The 15088-nt window shown below is 36.6% G+C and overlaps 1 non-coding gene across 1 annotated transcript; it reads right to left on the bottom strand.

Moving 5' to 3' along the window:
* Positions 1-14294: 14294 nt before the first annotated feature.
* LOC112719199 (small nucleolar RNA R71) lies at positions 14295-14402 on the bottom strand. Its single transcript, XR_003161511.1, has one exon. It is a non-coding gene; the product is annotated as a small nucleolar RNA R71 (small nucleolar RNA).
* Positions 14403-15088: the final 686 nt, after the last annotated feature.

Here is a 15088-nt window from a genome sequence, read left to right as displayed (position 1 = left end):
GATGAAGCTGGGAAGGAGCTACATTGCAAGACCACAACAGGTCGGTCTCAAAGGCAGAAAAATGGATAGTAATACCCATTTGACTAAAAAAGTAGTCGTACGCATAGAAAAAAGGACCGTTCCCCCTGAGTCAAGGGAGGAAAACTAACTCTCTCCTCAGGGTCAGGCAACACCAACTCATACTTCTTCTCATCGTACCTATCACTATAGATCCTATGGAACCTCCTAAGTTTTACACAGTATTCATGGTTAGCCACGGTAACACACAATAATACTATTGAGTCCAACCAGTTAGACATTCCTTCAGGAACCTTAGTAGACATCTCAACAATGTTTTTGTGGAAAGACATAGGCCAACTATTCCTACAGTAAGAAAAAAGAAAAGTTGGATTACTACCAAACAACTCAGGCAAATAAGGAAACAACTCAAACAATGAAAGTAAAACAGCAAGTATCAGACACGGCAGTAAAAGGGAAACCCTAGGACTCACACTAAAGTCCAAGGGCACCCTTTGGAGGCAACAACAAGGCAAGAATGCCAGAAAATGGGAAAAGTCAACAATCTATGCCCTAACACCTCTCAATAGAAAACATAAAGAGATCAATCCTCTTCTAGTAACATCACTCCATACAAGCAACAAGAAAGCCATCATCATCAACGAAAATCATTAAGAGCTACAACCTTTTTCTACTAACAGTTTATCTTCGAAGCTAGAAACCTTTCTCTACAAACAGTTCAAACAAAAAGATCTGTATAGAAAGAAGTCATATAAAGAAGAAAAAAGACAGGAATAGTGACAATAAAAGTCCTAAAGAAGCAAGATCACCAGAAGACACACAATTTCTTCAAACAGGAGCGGCCGAAAAAAGTCACAACAGTGGTAAATAGGCACAAAAATGCAATCTTTTGCAGAAAGACTCAAATTTCCAAAGCAAACTCAAACAAAACCAAAGCTTTATACACAACAATGTAAGCATGCAGAAAGCGCGGTTGCGGAAAGTAAAAAAGAAGACGGAGAAAAAGCCAACCTACAGAAGAGAGAAGACAGTAACTGCTTGAAAGGAATGACGAAGTCCGCGCCAAACAACCGCTTAGGAGACAAGAAAAATAGGAAGCGTGAAAGGAAGAGAACGAAATGCCACAGCAAAGTAAACGAAAGCGAAGAGAAAGGAGAGTAGAAACGGAAAAACTGATTCTTTGAAATTCAAAATACAAAAGAGGGAAAGCAAGAAACGGCGAAGGGATTTAATGAGCTTTTAACCGTTGCACGTTTCCAAGAAAAAGTGCAACGCGCACCACAATTAAAAAGGAAATAAAGGGAAAACGCTTCGCATTCTAGGAGCCCCAGCAGGAGTTATATAAGAAGATCGACTAAAGATGAAAGTGCTCGAGCTCGACTTCCTCAAAAGGGTCGAAGTCTAAAGACATGACCTTAAGGGGAAGATCGAGCCCAAGCAGGGGCACTATTCATACCCCGGGTCGAGCTATGCGACCCGGGCCGATTAAAGACATGAGTGATTGATGAGCGGATAATTTATACGCTTTTTGGCATTGTTTTTAGGTAGTTTTTAGTAAGTTCAAGCTACTTTTAGGGATGTTTTCATTAATTTTTATGTTAAATTCACATTTCTGGATTTTACTATTAGTTTGTGTGTTTTTCTATGATTTCAGGTAATTTCTGCCTAAAATTGAGGGACTTGAGCAAAACTCTGATAGGAGGCTGACAAAGGATTGCTGATGCTGTTGAAATCTGACCTCCCTGCACTCGAAATGGATTTTCTGGAGCTACAGAATTCCAAATGGCGCTCTCTCAATGGTGTTGGAAAGTAGACATCCAGAGCTTTCCAGAAATATATAATAGTCCATATTTTATTCGGGAATTGATGACGTAAACTGGCGCTCAACGCCAGTTCCATGCTGCTGTCTGGAGTAAAACGCCAGAAACACGTCACGACCCGGAGTTGAACGCCCAAAACACGTTACAACTTTGCGTTCAACTCCAAAAGAAGCCTCAGCTCGTGGATAGATCAAGCTCAGCCCAAACACACACCAAGTGGGCCCCAGAAGTGGATTTATGCATCAATTACTTACTCTTGTAAACCCTAGTAGCTAGTCTAGTATAAATAGGATAATTTACTATTGTATTAGACATCTTTGGTCTCAGTTTTGTTTTATTCTTTATCTTAGGAGACTATTGATCACGTTTTGAGGGGGGCGGGGCTGGCCATTCGGCCATGCCTGAACCTTTCACTTATGTATTTTCAACGGTGGAGTTTCTACACACCATAGATTAAGGGTGTGGAGTTCTGCTGTACCTCAAGTTTTAATGCAATTAGTACTGTTTCTATTCAATTCTCTTTATTCCTATTCTAAGATATTCGTTGCACTTCAAATTGATGGATGTGATGATCCGTGACACTCATCATCATTCTCACCTATGAACGCGCGTGATTGACAACCACTTCCGTTCTACCTTAGGCCGGGCACATATCTCTTGGATTCCTTAAACAGAATATTCGTGGTATAAGCTAGATTGATGGCGGCATTCATGGGAATCCAGAAAGTCTAACCTTGTCTGTGGTATTCCGAGTAGGATTCCGGGATTGAATGACTGTGACAAGCTTCAAACTCCTTAAGGCTGGGCATTAGTGACAGACGCAAAAGAATCAAGGGATTCTATTCCAACCTGATTGAGAACCGACAGATGATTAGCCGTGCTGTGACAGAGCATTTGGACCTTTTTCACTGAGAGGATGGGATGTAGCCATTGACAACGGTGATGCCCTACATACAGCTTGCCATGGAAAGGAGTAAGAAGGATTGAAGGAAGAAGTAGGAAAGTAGAAAAAGAAAGGGCACAGTATCTCCATATGCTTATCTGAAATTCCCACCATTAATTTACATAAGTATTTCTATCCTATGTTATTTATCTTTATTTTTTGCTTATTATTTATTATTATTCGAAAATCCATAATCAATTATAATCCGCCTGATTGAGATTTACAAGATGACCATAGCTTGCTTCATACCAACAATCTCTGTGGGATCGACCCTTACTCACGTAAGGTTTATTACTTCGACGACCCAGTACACTTGCTGGTTAGTTGAACGGAGTTGTGTCCACACATAGCAAAGAGCCATTATAATTATTCCATACAACAACAAAGAATACAACATTGATGATCACAATTTCGTCCACCAAGTTTTTGGCGCCGTTGCCGGGAATTGTTCGAGTATGGACAACTGACGGTTCATCTTGTTGCTCAGATTAGGTAATTTTCTTTTCAAAAATTTTTCAAAAATTTTTCTTTATTTTCATTTTTCTAAAGAATATTTTCGAAAAAAATTAATAAAAATACAAAAAAAAATCATAAAATCATAAAAACCAAAAATATTTTGTGTTCTTGTTTGAGTCTTGAGTCAATTTTTAAGTTTGGTGTTAATTGCATGTTTTAAAATTTATGCATTATTTTTTTTTCGAAAATTCCATGTATTCATAGTGTTCTTCATGATCTTCAAGTTGTTCTTGGTAAGTCTTCTTGTTTGATCTTGATGTTTTCTTGTTTTGTGTTGTTTGTTGTTTTTCATATGCATTCTTCGTTTGTTAGAGTCCATGCATTAAAGAATTCTAAGTTTGGTGTCTTGCATATTTTCTGTGCATCAAAAATTTTACAAAATTATGTTCTTGATGTTCATCATGATCTTCAAAGTGTTCTTGGTGTTCATCTTGACATTCATAGTGTTCTTGCATGCATCATGATTTTTGATTCATAATTTTCATGTTGTGAGTCATTTTTGTTGTTTTTCTCTCTCATCATTAAAAATTCAAAAAAATCAAAAAAATATCTTTTCCTTATTTCCCTCCAAATTTTCGAAAATTTTGGGTTGAGTTGGTCAAAAATATTTAAAATTAGTTGTTTCTTGCAAGTCAAGTCAAATTTTCAATTTTAAAAATCCTATCTTTTTAAAACATTTTCAAAAATCAAATCTTTTTCATTTTTATCTTATTAATTTCTAAAATTTTAAAATTTTTTCAAAAAAATCCTTTTCTTAATATTATTTCAGGATTTTCAAAAATTACACTAACAATTAATATGATTGATTCAAAAATTTGAAGTTTGTTACTTTCTTGTTAAGAAAGGTTCAATCTTTAAATTCTAGAATCTTATCTTTAGTTTCTTGTTAGTTAAGCAATTAATTTTAATTTTAAAAATTAAATCTTTTTCAAAATATCTTTTTCTTAAAAATCCTATCTTTTTATCTTATCTTTTTATCTTATCTTTTTCAAAATTTTATCTTTTTAAAAAATTTGATTTAAAAAAATATCTTATCTAACTTCTTATCTTCTTATCTTTTCAAATTTAATTTTAATTTCTTTTTCAACTAACTATTTGACTTTTTTTTGTTTCTTATCTTTTCAAAACCAACTAACTACCTATCCCTCTCTAATTTTCGAAAATACCTCTCTCTTTTTCAAAAAATTCTTTTAAATTTTAATTTTAATTATATCTTATCTCTAATTTTTAAAATTATTAACTTCTTTCTAAAGTAATTTTCAAATTCTATTTCTCTTCTCCTTCTATTTATTTATTTATTCACTAACACATCTCTTCATCTCTCTTCATCTCAGATCACCACCTCTATTCTTACCCATTCTTCTTCACTCTTCTTCCCTTTCTTCTTCTACTAACAATAAGGATCCGCTTTACTGTGACATAGAGGATTCCTCTTTCTTTTCTTGTTTTCTTCTTCCCTATATGAGCAGGAACAAGGAAAAAGGCACTCTTGTTGAAGCTGATCCAGAACCTGAAAGGACTCTGAAGAGGAAACTAAGAGAAGCTAAATTACAACAATCCAGAGGCAACCTTTCTGAAATTTTTGAACAAGAGAAGGAGATGGCAGCCGAACCCAACAACAATAATGCAAGGAGAATGCTTGGTGATTTCACAAAACCAACATCCAAATTTGATGGAAGGAGCATCTCCATTCCTACCATTGGAGCAAAAAATTTTGAGCTTAAACCTCAATTAGTTGCTTTAATGCAACAGAACTGCAAGTTTTATGAACTTCCATCTGAAGATCCTTACCAGCTTTTAACTGAGTTCTTGCAGATTTGTGAGACTGTTAAGATGAATGGAGTAGATCCTGAAGTCTACAGGCTCATGCTTTTCCCTTTTGCTGTAAGAGACAGAGCTAGAACATGGTTGGACTCACAACCCAAAGATAGCCTGGACTCCTGGGATAAGCTGGTCACGGCCTTCTTGGATAAATTCTTTCCTCCTCAAAAGCTGAGCAAGCTTAGAGTGGATGTTCAGACCTTCAAGCAAAAAGATGGTGAATCCCTCTATGAAGCTTGGGAAAGATACAAGCAGCTGACCAAAAGGTGTCCATCTGACATGTTTTCAGAATGGACCATATTAGATATATTCTATTATGGTCTATCTGAATTTTCGAAAATGTCATTGGACCATTCTGCAGGTGGATCCATTCACCTAAAGAAAACACCTGCAGAAGCTCAAGAACTTATTGACATGGTTGCAAATAACCAATTCATGTACACTTCTGAGAGGAATTTCGTGAATAATGGGACGCCTCAGAGGAAGGGAGTTCTTGAAATTGGTGCTCTGAATACCATATTGGCTCAGAACAAAGTGTTAACTCAGCAAGTCAACATGATCTCTCAAAATCTGAATGGATGGCAAAATGCATCCAATAGTACTAAAGAGACAGCTTCTGAAGAAGCTTATGATCCTGAAAACCCTGCAATGGCAGAGGTTAATTACATGGGTGAACCTTATGGAAACACCTATAACTCATCATGGAGAAATCATCCAAATTTCTCATGGAAGGATCAACAAAAGCCTCAACAAGGCTTTAATAATGGTGGAAAAAAGAGGCTCAGTAATAACAAGCCTTTTCCATCATCTTCTCAGCAACAGACAAAAAATTCTGAACAGAGCCCCTCTAATTTAGCAAACTTAGTCTCTGATCTGTCAAATGCCACTTTAAGTTTCATGAGTGAAACAAGGTCCTCCATTAGAAATCTGGAGGCACAAGTGGGCCAGCTGAGTAAGAAAATCATTGAACTCCTCCCAGTATTCTCCCAAGTAATACAGAAGAGAATCCAAAAGGAGAGTGCAAGGCCATTGATATAATCAGTATGGCCGAATGCACAAGGGAGGAGGAGGACGAAAATCCTAGTGAGAAAGACCTCCTGGGACGTTTCTCAAACAAGAAGGAGTTCCCCATTGAGGACCTAAAGGAATCCGAGGCTCATATAGAGAAAGTAGAAGTTCATGAAGTCATCTCCCATGAAATCTACAAAATAGCCGATAAGTCCTCCACCATGGCAAGGCTAGCTTTTCCTCACCTTATTTGCCATCTATGTTACTCAGCTAGAGTTATCATAGAAGGAGACATCCTCATTGAAGAGGATAAGCCCATCACCAAGAAGAGGATGGAGCAAGCAAGAGAGACCCTCCACGGATCTCAAGAGATGCATGAGGAAGCTCATCATCAAGAAATCCCTGAGATGCCTCAAGGGATGCACTTTCATCCCAACAACTATTGCGAACAACTCAACACTTCTCTAGAAGATTTGAGCTACAATGTGGAACAATTAAGGGTGAAACATCATGAGCACTCCATCATTCTCCATGAAATAAGAGAAGATCAAAGAGCAATGAGGGAGGAGCAACAAAGGCAAGGAAGGGACATAGAAGAGCTTAAGGACATTGTTGGTCCTTCAAGAAGAAGACGCCACTAAGGTGGATTCATTCCTTGTTCTTATTTCTTTCTGCTTTTCGGTTTTTATATTATGTTCATTTATGTTTTGTGTCTCTACTTCATGATCATTAGTGTTTAGTAACTATGTCTTAAAGTTATGAATAATTCCATTAATCCTTCACCTCTCTTAAATGAAAAATGTTTTTAACTCAAAAGAACAAGAAGTACATGAATTTCAAATTTATCTTTGAATTTAGTTTAATTATATTGATGTGGTGACAACACTTTTTGTTTTCTGAATGAATGCTTAAACAATGCATATTTTTGATCTTGTTGTTTATGAGTGTTAAAACTGTTGGCTCTTGAAAGAATGATGAACAAAGAGAAATGTTACTGATAATCTGAAAAATCAAAAATTGATTCTTGAAGCAAGAAAAAGCAGTGAAAAAAGAAAAGCTTGCGAAAAAAAAAAGTGGCAAAAAAATATAGAAAGAAAAAGAAAAAGCAAGCAGAAAAAGCCAATAGCCCTTAAAACCAAAAGGCAAGGGTAAAAAGGATCCAAGGCTTTGAGCATCAATGGATAGGAGGGCCCAAGGAAATAAAATCCAGGCCTAAGCGGCTAAATTAAGCTGTCCCTAACCATGTGCTTGTGTCATGAAGGTCCAAGTGAAAAGCTTGAGACTGAGTGGTTAAAGTCGTGATCCAAAGCAAAAAGAGTATGCTTAAGAGCTCTGGACACCTCTAACTGGGGACTTTAGCAAAGCTGAGTCACAATCTGAAAAGGTTCACCCAGTCATGTGTCTGTGGCATTTATGTATCCGGTGGTAATACTGGAAAACAAAGTGCTTAGGGCCACAGCCAAGACTCATAAGTAGCTGTGTTCAAGAATCAACATACTTAACTAGGAAAGTCAATAACACTATCCGAAATTCTAAGTTCCTAGAGAAGCCAATCATTCTAAACTTCAAAGGAAAAAGTGAGATGCCAAAACTGTTCAGAAGCAAAAAGCTACAAGTCCCGCTCATCTAATTATAATTAATATTCATTGATATTCTGGAATTTATAGTATATTCTCTTCTTTTTATCCAACTTGGCGTTCAACTCCAAAAGAAGCCTCAGCTCGTGGATAGATCAAGCTCAGCCCAAACACACACCAAGTGGGCCCCAGAAGTGGATTTATGCATCAATTACTTACTCATGTAAACCCTAGTAGCTATTCTAGTATAAATTGGATAATTTACTATTGTATTAGACATCTTTGGTCTCAGTTTTGTTTTATTCTTCATCTTAGGAGACTATTGATCACGTTTTGGGGGGGGGGGGCTGGCCATTCGGCCAGGCCTGAACCTTTCACTTATGTATTTTCAACGGTGGAGTTTCTACACACCATAGATTAAGGGTGTGGAGCTCTGCTGTACCTCAAGTTTTAATGCAATTACTACTGTTTCTATTCAATTCTCTTTATTCCTATTCTAAGATATTCGTTGCACTTCAACTTGATGGATGTGATGATCCGTGACACTCATCATCATTCTCACCTATGAACGCGCGTGACTGACAACCACTTCCGTTATACCTTAGGCCGGGCACATATCTCTTGGATTCCTTAAACAGAATCTTCGTGGTATAAGCTTGATTGATGGCGGCATTCATGGGAATCCGGAAAGTCTAACCTTGTCTGTGATATTCCGAGTAGGATTTCGGGATTGAATGACTATGACGAGCTTCAAACTCCTGAAGGCTGGGCGTTAGTGACAGACGCAAAAGAATCAAGGGATTCTATTCCAACCTGATTGAGAACCGACAGATGATTAGCCGTGCTTTGACAGAGCATTTGGACCTTTTTCACTGAGAGGATGGGATGTAGCCATTGACAACGGTGATGCCCTACATACAGCTTGCCATGGAAAGGAGTAAGAAGGATTGAAGGAAGAAGTAGGAAAGTAGAAAAAGAAAGGGCACAGTATCTCCATATGCTTATCTGAAATTCCCACCATTAATTTACATAAGTATTTCTATCCTATGTTATTTATCTTTATTTTTTGCTTATTATTTATTATTATTCGAAAATCCATAATCAATTATAATCTGCCTGACTAAGATTTACAAGATGACCATAGCTTGCTTCATACCAACAATCTCTGTGGGATCGACCCTTACTCACGTAAGGTTTATTACTTGGACGACCCAGTACACTGGCTGGTTAGTTGAACGGAGTTGTGTCCACACATAGCAAAGAGCCATTATAATTATTCCATACAACAACAAAGAATACAACATTGATAATCACAATTTCGTTCACCAGTGATCGACTTCTTCGAGACGGTCACCACCGACCTCTTATTAAAAGAGTTCGGCCAAATTTTCATAGAAGCCCAAGCAGGCCCAAATGAAGGAAGACAACCCAATCTAAAGGCGGCAAAAGGCTATAAAGATAAGGCGGTTCCCCTAAAAAGATAAGGTGACTTCACTCAGAAGATAAGATAAGAAAACTAACTTATCTCTAGAAAGGTCACCCCACACCATTATAAATACACTGGAGTACCCAAGTATAACTCATACTCTGATTCTACACAAAATCCTCCCTAAAGCACATGCTAACTTAAGCATCGGAGTCTCTTGCAGGTATCACCACCCTCCGGCGATCAAGAATCAGCGGCACTACCAAGTTCAACAAGTCAGACACGACAGCTCCGGCCACCACAGCAGACCTCATCCGAGATCGACCCTCAGTTTCAGGTACCCTTGGAACAATTGTAATTTCAAATTTTCTTTTAAATTTCTTTTGAAATTTTTTTATTAATGGTAGTTTTTATTTTTTGAAATGAAGATATAGATATTTCTCACACTTCGCTCAAATTCAACAATGAAGAAGTATATCTCGCTGACACTGCCTCATGACATACAATACATAGAGACAAAAGACATTTTGACTCTCTTGTTAGAAAGGAAGCAAATGTAAGTACGATTGTAGGTAGTGCAAAAACGATTGAAGGCTTTGGAAGAGCTACTATAGTATTACCTAAAGGAACTAAGTTCTTCATAAATAATGCCCTACTATCAAGTAAGTCTTATAGAAAGTTGCTATGTTTTAAAGATATCTGCCAAAATGGATACCATGTAGAAACTGCAAGAGAAGAAAACAACAAATATCTTTATATTACAACTATGAGATCAGGAGAAAATGCGTGTTGGAGAAACTACCCACTCTTTCTTCAGGTTTGTATTACACCACTATTAGCAATGTGGAATCACATGCCATAGTAAACTAGAAATTTACAAATACAAATATATTTATAATTTGGCATAACCGGTTAGGTCATCTGTGTTCAATTAAGATGATAAGAATCATCGAAAATTCATCTAATCATCCTCTAAAAGAACATAAAATCCTCCAATTTAATGAATTCTCCTGTGCTGCATGTTCTCAAGGAAAGTTAATTACAAGACCATCTCAAAAGAAATAATTGGGATCAAATCACCATCTTTTTTGGAATCCATTCATGGTGATATATGTGGGCCCATTCACCCACCATGTGTGCCATTTAAATATTTCATGGTTTTAATAGATGCATCTTCTTGATGGTCCCACGTTTGTTTGCTATCAACTCGCAACATGGTATTTGTGAGATTGTCAGATCAAACAATTAATTTAAAAACTTATTTTCCAAACTATGTTATAAAGGTAATACGCCTAGATAATGCTGGTGAATTTAGGTCACAATCATTTAATGATTATTGTGTGTCAACTGGAATCACTATAGAAGAGTGATGAGCGGATAATTTATACGCTTTTTGTCATTGTTTTTAGGTAGTTTTTAGTATGATTTAGTTAGTTTTTAGTATATTTTTATTAGTTTTTATGCAAAATTCACATTTCTGGACTTTACAATGAGTTTGTGTGTTTTTTTGTGATTTCAGGTATTTTCTGGCTGAAATTGAGGGACCTGAGCAAAAATCTGATTCAGAGGCTGAAAAAGGACTGTAGATGCTGTTGGATTCTGACCTCCCTGCACTCGAAATAGATTTTTTGGAGCAATAGAAACCCAATTGGTGCGCTGTCAATTGCTTTGGAAAGTACACATCTTGGGCTTTCCAGCAATGTATTAAAGTTCATACTTTGCCCGATATTTGATGGCCCAAACTGGCGTTCCAAGTCAGCATAAATATTCTGTCTTAAAACGCCCAAACTAGCATAAAAGCTGGAGTTAAACGCCCAAACTGGCACCAGAGCTGGCGTTTAACTCCAAGAGAAGCCTATGCACGTGAAAGCTTCAATGCTCAGCCCAAGCACACACCACGTGGGCCTCGAAAGTGGATTTCTGCACCATTTACTTATTTCTGTAAACCCTAGGTTACTAGTTCTCTATAAATAGGACCTTTTACAATTGTATTTTCATTCGTTTTGATCATCCTTGATCTTAGGATCAGGTCTTTGAACCCTTTCTATTGTTTCATATTATTTGGGAAGACACCATAGATTAACGTGTGGAGCTTTGATGTTCCTCATGAATCAATGCAGTTACTGCTGTTTTCTATTCAATTCAAGCTTATTCTTGTTCTAAGATATTCACTCGTACTTCAACCTGGTGGATGTGATGATCCGTCACACTCATCATTATCCTCCCTTATGAACGCGTGCCTGACAACCACCTCTGTTCTATCTGCGAGAGCTTGAGTGTGTATCTCTTGGCCTCCTGGTTCATGATGCATGGTTTCCTCTCCTGACAACAGAGCTTCCATTCATGCGATCAGAGTCTTCGTGGTATAAGCTAGAATCACATGAGCAGCATTCTTGAGATCTGAAAAGTCTAGACCTTGTCTGTGGTATTCTGAGTAGGATCTGAGATGGGATGACTATGACGAGCTTCAAACTCACGAGTGTTGGCGGCAGTGACAGTGTGCAAAAGGATCAATGGATCGTATTCCAACATGATCAAGAACCGACAGATGATTAGCCATACGGGAAACCGTAGAGGACCATTTTCACTGAGAGGATGAATGGTAGCCATTGACAATGGTGATCCACCTACATACAGCTTGCCTTGGAAAGGAGTATGAAAAATTGGATAAAGGCAATAGGAAAGCAGAGGCTCAGAGGGGACAAAGCATCTTCATATGCTTATCTGAAAATCCTACCAATGAATTGCATAAGTATTTCTATCCTATTTTCTGTTCTATTTCGTTTTTCAATTATCAAAACCCCATATCCATTTGAATCTGCCTGACTGAGATTTACAAGATGACCATAGCTTGCTTCAAGCCAACAATCTCCGTGGGATCGACCCTTACTCACGTAAGGTATTACTTGGATGACCCAGTGCACTTGCTGGTCAGCTGCACGAAGTTGTGTATCACGATTTCGTGTACCAAGTTTTTGGCGCCGTTGCCGAGGATTGTTCGAGTTTGGACAACTGACGATTCATCTTGTTGCTTAGATTAGGTATTTTTCTTTTTATTTTGTTCTTCAGAATTTTTAAGAACGAATTCTAGAGTTTCAGATGATGCTTTTATCATCACAGGAGCTAGTTGATTCCCATCAATTTGGCTGTTGTATGTAATGTCCTGCTGAAGCTTGGTTGACCATGTCTAATCTATTTAGACTGAAGCTTTAGACTAACATTGCATAATTCCTGGAATTCTTATTAAATATTTTGAGTTTCTTATTTTCTTTTCAAAAAATAATTTAAAAAAAATAAAAAAATTTAAAATCAATAAAATCAAAAAATATTTTGTGTTTGAGTCTAGTGTCAATTTTTATGTTTGTTGTCAATTGCATGTTTTTATTTTTCTTGCAAAATTTTTGAAAACTCATGCATGGTGTTCTTCATGATCTTCAAGTTGTTCTTGATGATTTTCTTTGTCTGATCTTTAAATTCTCTTGTTTGGTGTCTTTTGTTATTTTTCATATGCACTCTCAAATTATTAGTGTCTCTAGTATGAAAATTTCTAAGTTTGGTGTCTTGCATTTTTTTCTTTTCTTAAATTTTTTTTAAAAATTATGTCTTTTCAAGTCAAATACAGAGAATTGAAGATTCAGAACATACAGCAGAGGAATCACAAAGAAAAAGTTGGGCGTTCAAAATGCCCAGTGAAGAAGGAATTCTAGCATTTAAACGCCAGCCAGGGTACCTGGCTGGGCGTTTAACACCTTTTACCTGGCTGGGCGTTTAACACCCAAAAAGGTAGAAAAGTGGGCGTTAAACGCCCAGAATGGATACCATTCTGGGCGTTTAACGCCAGGATGGCACCAAGGAGGAAATTTTGTTTTCAAAACATATCTTTTTCAATTTTCCAAGTTTTAAAACTGATTTTTCAAAATCTTATCTTTTTCATATCTTCTCATATCAATTATATCTTTTTCAAAATTAATTCTTTTTCATTTTTTATTTTTTTTCGAAAATCCTTGCTAACAATTAATGTTGTGATTCAAAAACTTCAAGTTTGTTACTTTCTTGTTAAGAAAGGTCCAAATTTTGAATTTTAGAATCATATCTTTTAATTTCTTGTTAGTCAAGTCGTCAATTTTAAAAATCAAATCTTTTTCAAAAATTTGCTTTTCAATCATATCTTTTCAAACATATATTTTTTAATAAAATCTTTTTCAACCATATCTTTTCAATCATATCTTTTTAAAAAACCAAATTTTCTCCAATCATATCTTTTTAAGATCAAATTTTTCAATCATGTCTCTTTTAATTTGATTTTAAACTTTCTTTTTCTAACTTCTTATCTTTTTAAAATTATTTTCAAATCTTTTTTTTAACTAATCACTATTTCTTATCTTTTTCAAAAATCACTAACCAATTTTTCAAAAAAAAATTAATTTTTGAAAACTCCCTCTCTCATCTCTTTCTATTTAAAGACTAACACTTATCCTCTATTTGTAATTCGGACTCTCTCCCTTTTAATAAGTTTGAATTCTCTACCTCATCCTTCTATTCTTCATTTCCTCTAACACATCAAGGAATCTCTATACTGTGACATAGAGGATTCCATACTTTCTTTGTTTTCTTCTCTTTCATATGAGTAGGAACAAAAATAAAGGCATTCTTGTTGAAGCTGATCCTGAACCTGAAAGGACTCTGAAGAGGAAGCTAAGAGAAGCTAAAGCACAACTCTCTGGAGAGGACCTGACAAAAATTTTTGAAAAAGAAGAAGACATGGCAGCCAAAAATAACAACAATGCCAACAATGCAAGGAAGGTATTTAGTGACTTTACTGCTCCAACTCCCGAATTCTATGGGAGAAGCATCTCTATTCCTGCCATTGGAGCAAACAATTTTGAGCTTAAGCCTCAATTAGTTTCTTTGATGCAACAGAATTGCAAGTTTCATGGACTTCCATTGGAGATCCTCATCAGTTCTTGGATGAATTTTTGCAAATCTGTGACACTGTTAAGACCAATAGAGTTGATACCAAGGTCTACAGACTTATGCTTTTCCCTTTTGCTATAAGAGACAGAGCTAGTATATGGTTGAACTTACAACCTAGAGATAGCTTGAACTCTTGGAAAAAGCTGGTCAATGCCTTCTTAGCTAAATTCTTTCCACCTCAAAAGATGAGTAAACTTAGAGTGGAAGTTCAAACCTTCAAACAGAAGGAAGGTGAATCCCTCTATGAAGCTTGGGAAAGATACAAGCAATTAATCAGAAGGTGTCCTTCTGACATGCTTTCAGAATGGAGCATCATAGGTATCTTCTATGATGGTCTGTCTGAGTTATCCAAGATTTCATTGGACCATTCTGCAGGTGGATCTATTCATCTGAAGAAAATGCCTACAAAAGCTCAGGAACTCATTGAAATGGTTGCAAATAACCAGTTCATGTACACTTCTGAAAGAAATCCTGTGAACAATGGGACAATCCAGAAGAAAGGAGTTCTTGAGATTGATACTCTGAATGCCATATTGGCTCAGAACAAATTATTGACTCAGCAAGTCAATATAATTTCTCAGAATCTAACTGGATTGTAAGCTGCATCTACCAGTACTAAAGAAGCCTTCTCTAAAGGAGAAGCTTATAACCTTGAGAATCCTGCAATGAAAGAGGTGAATTACATGGGAGAACCCTATGGAAATACCTACAATTCTTCATGGAGAAATCACCCAAATTTCTCATGGAATGATCAATAGAAGCTTCAACAAGGCTTCAACAACAATAATGGTGGAAGAAATAGGTTTAGCAAAAGCAAGCCTTTTCCATCATCTTCTCAGCAATAGACAGAAAACTCTGAGCAGAATCGTTCTGGCTTAGCAACCATAGTCTCTGATCTATCTAAGACCACACTAAGTTTCATGAATGAAACAAGATCCTCCATTAGAAATTTGGAGGCACAAATGGGTCAGCTAAGTAAGAGAGT

This window comes from Arachis hypogaea, chromosome 10 (assembly GCF_003086295.3).
Source record: "Arachis hypogaea cultivar Tifrunner chromosome 10, arahy.Tifrunner.gnm2.J5K5, whole genome shotgun sequence".
NCBI lineage: Eukaryota > Viridiplantae > Streptophyta > Magnoliopsida > Fabales > Fabaceae > Arachis > Arachis hypogaea.
Note: the sequence above shows the minus strand (reverse complement) of the source record. Positions and strands in the feature narration are given on the sequence as shown.